The sequence below is a fragment of the Eschrichtius robustus genome, chromosome 2 (genome assembly GCF_028021215.1).
Source record: "Eschrichtius robustus isolate mEscRob2 chromosome 2, mEscRob2.pri, whole genome shotgun sequence".
NCBI lineage: Eukaryota > Metazoa > Chordata > Mammalia > Artiodactyla > Eschrichtiidae > Eschrichtius > Eschrichtius robustus.
Genome location: NC_090825.1, coordinates 142,688,651 through 142,696,552, shown reverse-complemented (window position 1 = coordinate 142,696,552; position 7,902 = coordinate 142,688,651).

Below are 7,902 nucleotides of genomic sequence, written 5' to 3'. Positions count from 1 at the left end.
AGTAATTCATCTGTACCTAAGGGCAAGTATGCAAATTAGATTCTAATTTTTTCCTGTTTTCCAAATAAAGCAATTCAGGAACTGAGAAGTTAAGTAACTTGCACAGGGTCACACAGCTAGTAAATGACAACAATGGAAAAAAGATAACACAGAAGTAGTGTGAACATGATTATAGATCAATTGATAGGGAATAAAAATGCTTCACTCTAATAAGCCAATGACAGAATCAGATGGTATCTTCCACAAAAGGTAGATTTTTAAACTAAAATACAGAATTTTCCTTACCATGAAAACACAAATTCAAATGCATAATCATGTTCAAACTAGTCTATGGTTTATTTTAACTTTTACAAAATTTGTTTTTTTAATTAAAGAAATATTGGAATCCTTTGTGTCTTGACACAAATTTCCTTCATTTGCACGTCCAGATTCATGCCAAAACTGCATAACACCAAGGCACTGGAGAGGTAGCATCAATTCTGTAATTACCTGTGTGGTTTCATGACCTGCCAATACACTACAAAAGTATAAATATTTTCAGCCCATGGAAAATGCTGGCAGGTTTTTAAAAGCATGTTCCAAACGAAATCTGTCATTGGCTCAATCACTTCAATAAGGGTAATTTTCACATACAAAACAAAGGCCCCATTCTTCAACACCTAAACACAAGAACAGATCCATCTGTCATCTGTATCATTTAGCTTCAGATCAATTGATTATCGACAGGCTATATCTGCTCTGGACAATATCAACAGAAATATTCATCTCCAGAAGAAAATCAGGGCTCAGTCTCATTTTGTGCACAAAGAGACCTTGCCCTTGTATTTCACCAAGCTGAAAGCAGCTTTTATTGATTTCACGTTGGACTGAATTTGTTACAGTTTCTACAGCAGTGGCAGAAACCCTATTTGGAGATATTATTAACGTAAAGGTGAAAACATAGATTTGAAAAGATGACTTAGAAAACGCTATGAATTTCAGGCAAATCTGATGATTGTGTTAATTGTGACATGGGTTTTTTGCTTTGTTTTGTTAGATTTTTTTTTACAAATTGGATAAAAGGATTAAACATTTATTTAATTATCTAATAAACACCAAAAAGAAAACCCTTCCACCTTCATTCTTAAAGTCCAGCTGATCCAGATTTTGACATGTTAAGTAAATACAATTATATCAGAGCTAAAATGAATATATATATGTGTGTGGGGGGACACATATATGTATATATGTTCATTTACTGTAACGTCCAGAAGACTCAAAAGAATTATAACCTCAATGTAGTTCAAATCACTAAACGTTGCTAAGCTGAGGCAAACCACTCTGTTTACTAGGACACATTATTTGTGTAAGGACTTTTTCAGAAGTGTCTAGAAATGCCTAACACACATATCCTTACCATGGACTATATTTGAGAGGCTTCCTTTCAGTTGAACACCATGTAACAGCTAGAAATTGGGGACCTATATTAAGACTTTACCCGTTTTAAACCCATGAAACTGAACGTTGATTTAATTCCCAATTTGAGAGGCAAGACACCCTCTCCCCTACTAGCTTTCATGTTACTGTATCATAAAGGCTTCCGTACAACAAATCTCAGTACTAATTCCCAAGCAGATCTGAACCGTGTGTTTATGTGTACCTAAAATGACTGTTATAATGATATTCAGTGATGCTGTCAGCCAAGCCATTACTTCTTCAGGTACTCAAAGTGAATAAACTTCTAAATGAAATTTCTGCCCCACTCCATGTAAATTTCCTCGTGAAGAAATAGAAAAATAGAGTGCTTGGTACCTAAATAAGTAGAAGAAATCAGAACAGCTTGAAAGCATGTATAGCGTCTTGCTTTTCCAATGTGATTATTTCTCTGACAAAAGGGAGAGAATGTTGTATACAAGTGCCTCTGCCAGTGGTTCAAAGTTGAGCGCCACACACAACACTGGCTTAACTATTAGGCATCTAAATGGAGCATGCAAAAAAGCCATAGTGTGTGCAATGCCTGGATGGACATGGCGTCTTTCCCTTTTACTTGGAGCTGCTGAATATAAAGAGAGTCAACAGGGATTTACTGGCCTCCCACAGGGTGGAAAACCGCATATTACCAAAGGGTTTGAGGTACATTTTTCAAGAAAAAGAAAAGAGCTTGCTTTTTAGCTGTAAACATGTAGGGCTCCAAAGGAGTGCTAAGAAGTTGTGAAAATGGTCATTAAGTATCAGCTTCAGAAGGAGTGCTCCTCCACTTTCCTCCAAATCATCCTCAGAGGTCATAAATGCTAAATGTTGGTATGCTATTGTGATATAATAAGAAATATATATTTAGTCTTAATCCTGGTTTCCTGGTACAGAGCTTCAAAACCCTTGGAATTTCCTGAGCGATAGGGGTGAGAGGAGTGTCTTCTGTCATTCATATCAAGTTCCTTTCAGCCACCCCTGAGTTTATGTTAATTAGATGACTTTTGGAAAATCCTTAAAGAGGAGGAGGCTGGGTGGCTGGCTGCCTGGGGAACCGACCTTGGGATTAGAGGTTTGGAACTTTCAGCTCTACTCTCAGACCTCTGGGGAGAAGGAAGGGCTGGAGATTGAGTTCAGTCACCAGTGGCCAATGATTTAATCAATCAACCACGCCTCTGTAATGAAATCTCCATAAAAGCCCTAAACATCAGGGTTTGGAGAGCTTCCAGGTGGGTGAACACTCGAGGTGCTAGGAGGGGGATACACCTGGAGAGGGTCTGGAAAATCTGCACCCTTTCCCACGTACCTAGTCCTACACATCTCTTCCATTTGGCTGATCTTGAGTTGTAGCCTTTATAATAAACCAGAAAAGTAAGCAAACTCCCTGAATTCTGTGAGTCCTGATTAAGAGCTGGTCAGTCAAAAGTACACAAGCTCCAGGACATGCAACTGTCATGTGAAGTGGGGGACAGTCTTAACTGACTGAGCCCTTAACCCTTGGGATCTGTGCTAACTCCTGGTGGTTAGTGCCAAAATTGAATGCAATTGTAGGACACCCAGTTGATGTACACAGAAATTTGGATAATTTCTTGGCGTGGAAAATCCGCATATTTGGTGTCAGTAGTGTTGTATAGGTAAAAAACAGATCTTAAGAGTTGAAGAGCATTACAAGGTCAGCTAACATTTATCTACCAGTATGCTTCACTTTACTCAGTGTTCACCTTGTTGAAAGCAGGCTTGTTCATAAAACACGCCCAAATGAAAATTAAAATAATGTTTCAAAAATCCCCTTACTTTCCATTTTTAATTGATCTCCACTTGGCAGAAATGCCCCAGATCCCCTTTATTGTTCTCTGTCCTCCCAATCTGCTTTCTAGGAATAAAAGATTTATCAGGGTTTAGTAATCCCTACTGGAGGAGAGGTTTACTAAATAAACTTGAAATCCATAGATTTAGCAAGAAAAGTTAGGAGAAACTCCAAGGATATTTGTGTTGCAGTCCTAGTTCAACCACCTTGATTTACTCGGAAGTGAGTTTTGAGGAAGATTATCACCAATCTCCTAATTTTGTTGTGATAATTATATTAAATAATGTATTTAAATGGCCAAGCTCACCCCACCATTTTCCTGAAAATGAAATTTAAATCATACTATACTGGCTTATTTTATTAAGCATAATTGCATTTCCAACCATAGCCATGAAAGAGCTTTTGCATCATGGAGGCTCTGGGATAAATACTAAGAGAGGTTTGATAGGATTAGCCTGGAATCTAAGCTACCTAGGTTAGAATTTCAACTAAACCTCAATTTAAGATGCATGACCCTGGACAAATTATTTAACTTCATATGCCTCAGTTTCCCCAACTACAAAAGACATAAACAATATTTGGTTGGATTATTGTGCAATTGAGTGAGTTGATCGTGTATAGCAGAATAGTTACTGGCATAGTAAGCACTGTGTAGCTATTCACTATTATTATGAGAACTGGAAGAACTCAATTCATAAAAATTTTCAATTCTAGGACCAGAACACTATTCTGGCCCTTACAATGTGTTTTGAAAACAAGATGATAAGCTAATTACATTTAAATGACCCCAAGCTTGAATATTTAAGCTTGCTTGTTACATAGCAATAATTCTTTATTTTTTCCTTTAATGATGACTTTTTCCTGAACTCTCAAAAGCACACTTGTAACAATTCTAATACAAACAGGAAGTAAGACTTCACCACTAGTTCATCAATATAGGTGACCATTAAAGCACACTGCCATTTTTATGGTGATGGCTGCCCAAGGAAAGGGGGAAGAGACACTATCAGAAATGAGCATGCCATGGACTAGATGGAAGGAAATGCATAGTGTCTTTCAGATAGATAAACACTCATAACAAACTACAGTAGTTTTTAAAAATCCTGTATTTTTCCCTCCCTCTTCTAAGTTATGGTTGTTCTCCAGTGGAGACAACTTCTTTATAATATTCATTGAAGAGTTTCCTTTGAGTGTTTTCCTCTTCCCTTTCATCCTTCTTTCTTCCCTCCCTCCCTTCTTCTTTTCCTTCCTTCCTTCCTTCCTTTTTCCTTCCTTCCTTCCCTCCTTCCTCCCTCCCTCCATCCCTTTTTTCCTTCCACATTTTTCCTTCCTCCCATACAGCATTGACAAGACCCCCTTTGTGCTATGCACTCCATTAGGCATTAGAGCTATGGCAGTGAATAAAACACAATCCTTGCCTTCAAGATCCTCACTAGTCTAGTGAAAGAGACTGACACACAAGCCCATGATCAGTCAACACAATCAGTATGAAGACAGTCACAGATGAAAGCAAAAATGTGGACGGGGCACTCTGAGGAGGGTTGGAAGGAGAGATAAGAAAGGCTGTTTGAAAGAGGAATTGATTGAGTTGAGTCTTCGAGAATTAGTAGAAATTAGGAGCAAAGGGGCTGGGAGAGCAGGGCAGTTATTCACAGAGGGGAAGCCTGACAAAGGCAGAGTATTAGGAAGCCCCGTGATATGTTTAGGGGACAGAGAACAAAGCCTGTGTTGTTGGACTATCTATACTTTGTGTAACTGTCCAAGATTTTAGGCAACCACATGTGTTGTTCTTTAAAATATCCCTCATATAATGTAGAAGCAGAATTGATACTTAGTATTTTTGAATGTGTAGATTTTTCAGAAAGACACTAGGTCCTTCACTAGATGAATAATAATTGAAGACCTTATTTGTGACAGACTATCCTGGGCACCAGATATAGGAGTAAACAATACAGGCCTTGTGGAGCTTATAATCTAGCAGTGGAGAGGGAAAATAAACACAGTTCAATAGTGTAAAATGAAAATATTCATTTTTGCTTTCAAACAATGAACTAGTTCTAATTTAAACTATAAAAGGAAATTAGTGAACTAGATTAATAGTTTATCAGGAACTAAATTCCTTCCTAAGTTTAGTAATAAGTTTTATTGTTAAGAGATTGAGTTCACTTATTCATTCAATTCACGTATATTTATTGAGCACTTACTATGGTACAGAATATTGAATTAACTTAGTTGCTTGGACTATATCCTCAAACAAAATGGATAAAAAACAAAACCTTTGAATTCCTGTCTTTCCCCTTTCGTTCATCTGAATACTATCAATAGAAAACAATTTTGATTCCTTTCTCATCACAAAGATTTCATGACTCTTTCTAAGAATGTACTTGAATATCAGGAAAATAACTGACCAGAAAGCAAGAATTGCAGCAGTCTGGCCATATTCATGATCCTTTCTCTTAATTAAAATCTACAGATGTTTGCATTTTTAAAAAATGCTTGATTTAAACTATCTAAATAAGAAAACAATACATCAAGGTGTCTATGTAAACACTGGTAGCCCAATGGCATTTTTAAAGAAATACATAAACCCACTGTTGGATCCCTAATGGACACAGAAGTCATGAAACCACAATAAGAAATGTAATGTCAACCACAAGTTATCGAATATTTCAAAGATAACAACATCTTGTAATGTTGTACAATAATTTTAAGGCAGATTGAACTCAGTGTTGCAATTTTCATAGGGGGAAAAAGTCTGCACATTTTTGTGATTTTTCTTTTTTGACACATTAATTGCTCTTCCATACACAAGGAGAACAAAAGCAGCAGCATGCCATATTTATTCAATGAAGGGGGAGCCACAGGGGTTGTGGAATAGTCTTTCTCCAACACTAGCCAAATTATCTCAGTGCCCAACTTGTAAGAGGCTGCAATAATACTCGATCATTTCAGAGTGCTGGTAGGGTTATACATCATTTTAACAGCACGATGGCAGATTGTGATCATCTTCATGTTATAGGAATCTAGAGATAAGTGGCAGGCATGGTGAGTCATTTTCATACATCCTCATTCCACAAGGAAACCTTAAAAAGAGAGTCAGAAATTGTTCTTCTGGCGTGGAATGCTTATTAACTCCAAGTGTTAAGGAGGCGTACGTATACTTGGAGGGTCATCGGTCAAGTGATCATGGCTTCCAGTGTCCACTTTAAAGGGAGGGAGTGTGTAATCACTAAAACTGACGTGCAGTGTGTTATACCTAGTAAAAATACATCTCAGAACAAGGAAACTTAAGTAAAAGGGAGTAGAAGCTCCATTAGGGCAGGGATAAGGTCAGTTGCATTAACTGATTTGTATATGCAGAGCCTGGCACAGTACTGGAAACTTATTGGTGTCTAATAAAAATTGTTTCAAGGAATGATGCACGAATGAACAGATGAACAATGCCTATTTAATAAATGTTCCCTGTGTGTATTACTGTTAGCAGTGCTCATGTAAAATATTCCCTGTCAATCTGAGACGCTGGATATTTGACCATGAAAATACGTCTTAAAACATAAGATTTTTTTTTACTTGTCATCATAATGTATTTGTATGCACTGAACAGCTACTGCTTAACTACTTGAATAAAAAAGACATTCAGCATGTTTATGCCAATTCAACTGCCATCAACATCCGAATACCCACAAAAAATCATCATCAGAGATAATCAGTTCTTTTGGTAAATGCACAAAGCAGTTTGGAAAAACTTAATTGAAAACTGGACACAACTGGATGATGATTGATGATGAATGCGATGGTGATGAATTAATTTATTTCTTAATGAGCAGGCTCAGATCCTTCATTTCCTCTAAGAGATTAGCATATTTAAATACAATATGTTATGTTTCCCTATAAGATCTAATCTTTTAAGCACTATGCCTCGTTCAAAGAGTATTTTAATAAAAGAGAAAGGGATAAAAATAATTCTGTGTGCAACTAAAGCTATGGAAGCACACGTTTTAGTGGAAGGTGTGTCTGTAAATACGCTCTCTATTTGAAATACAGGAATGTTATACTTAGGACCTGTCAAGCCAGTAAGTCAAAGAAACTCAAATTCAAATGATCTATCGCTGAAAATAGGTTCCTCCATTCCTTCTGATGCCACAAACGTACCATCTCGTGTCCTAAAAATAATACCCTCTATTTTATATCAAATCATGTTTCATTTTTCTGTTCATCTCTTCTTTGTGTGGGCCTTTTTTCTTTTTTAAACTTTAATATCTTTTAGGTTTAATTAGTTTCCTTTCTTTTCGGTGTTCTTTTGAGGTATCTTAAAAGCAGAGATGAGGAATTTGATTAAAATCAGTGTGACCCAAGAGGTAGTGAAGGATAGCGGAGAAGAAAGGAATCATTTCACTAGAATGGCATTCGAGTCCGTTTTCAGGCTCGAGGCAGTCAAGCTGGACTCGGTTGATATTTATTTTGCTATCATCTGTGTTGGTAAATATAGATTTGATCTGGATCGTTCCCCTCATTCAATTATAAGCACTTTACTGGGAGAGCTCAACTCTTTGGTTTCATTTCCACTCCCAAGAGTACTTGGTAAACTCTGTCCCTACTGGCTCAGAAGGAAGGTTGCTCCCAAGCTGTAATACCCCAAATGTGTA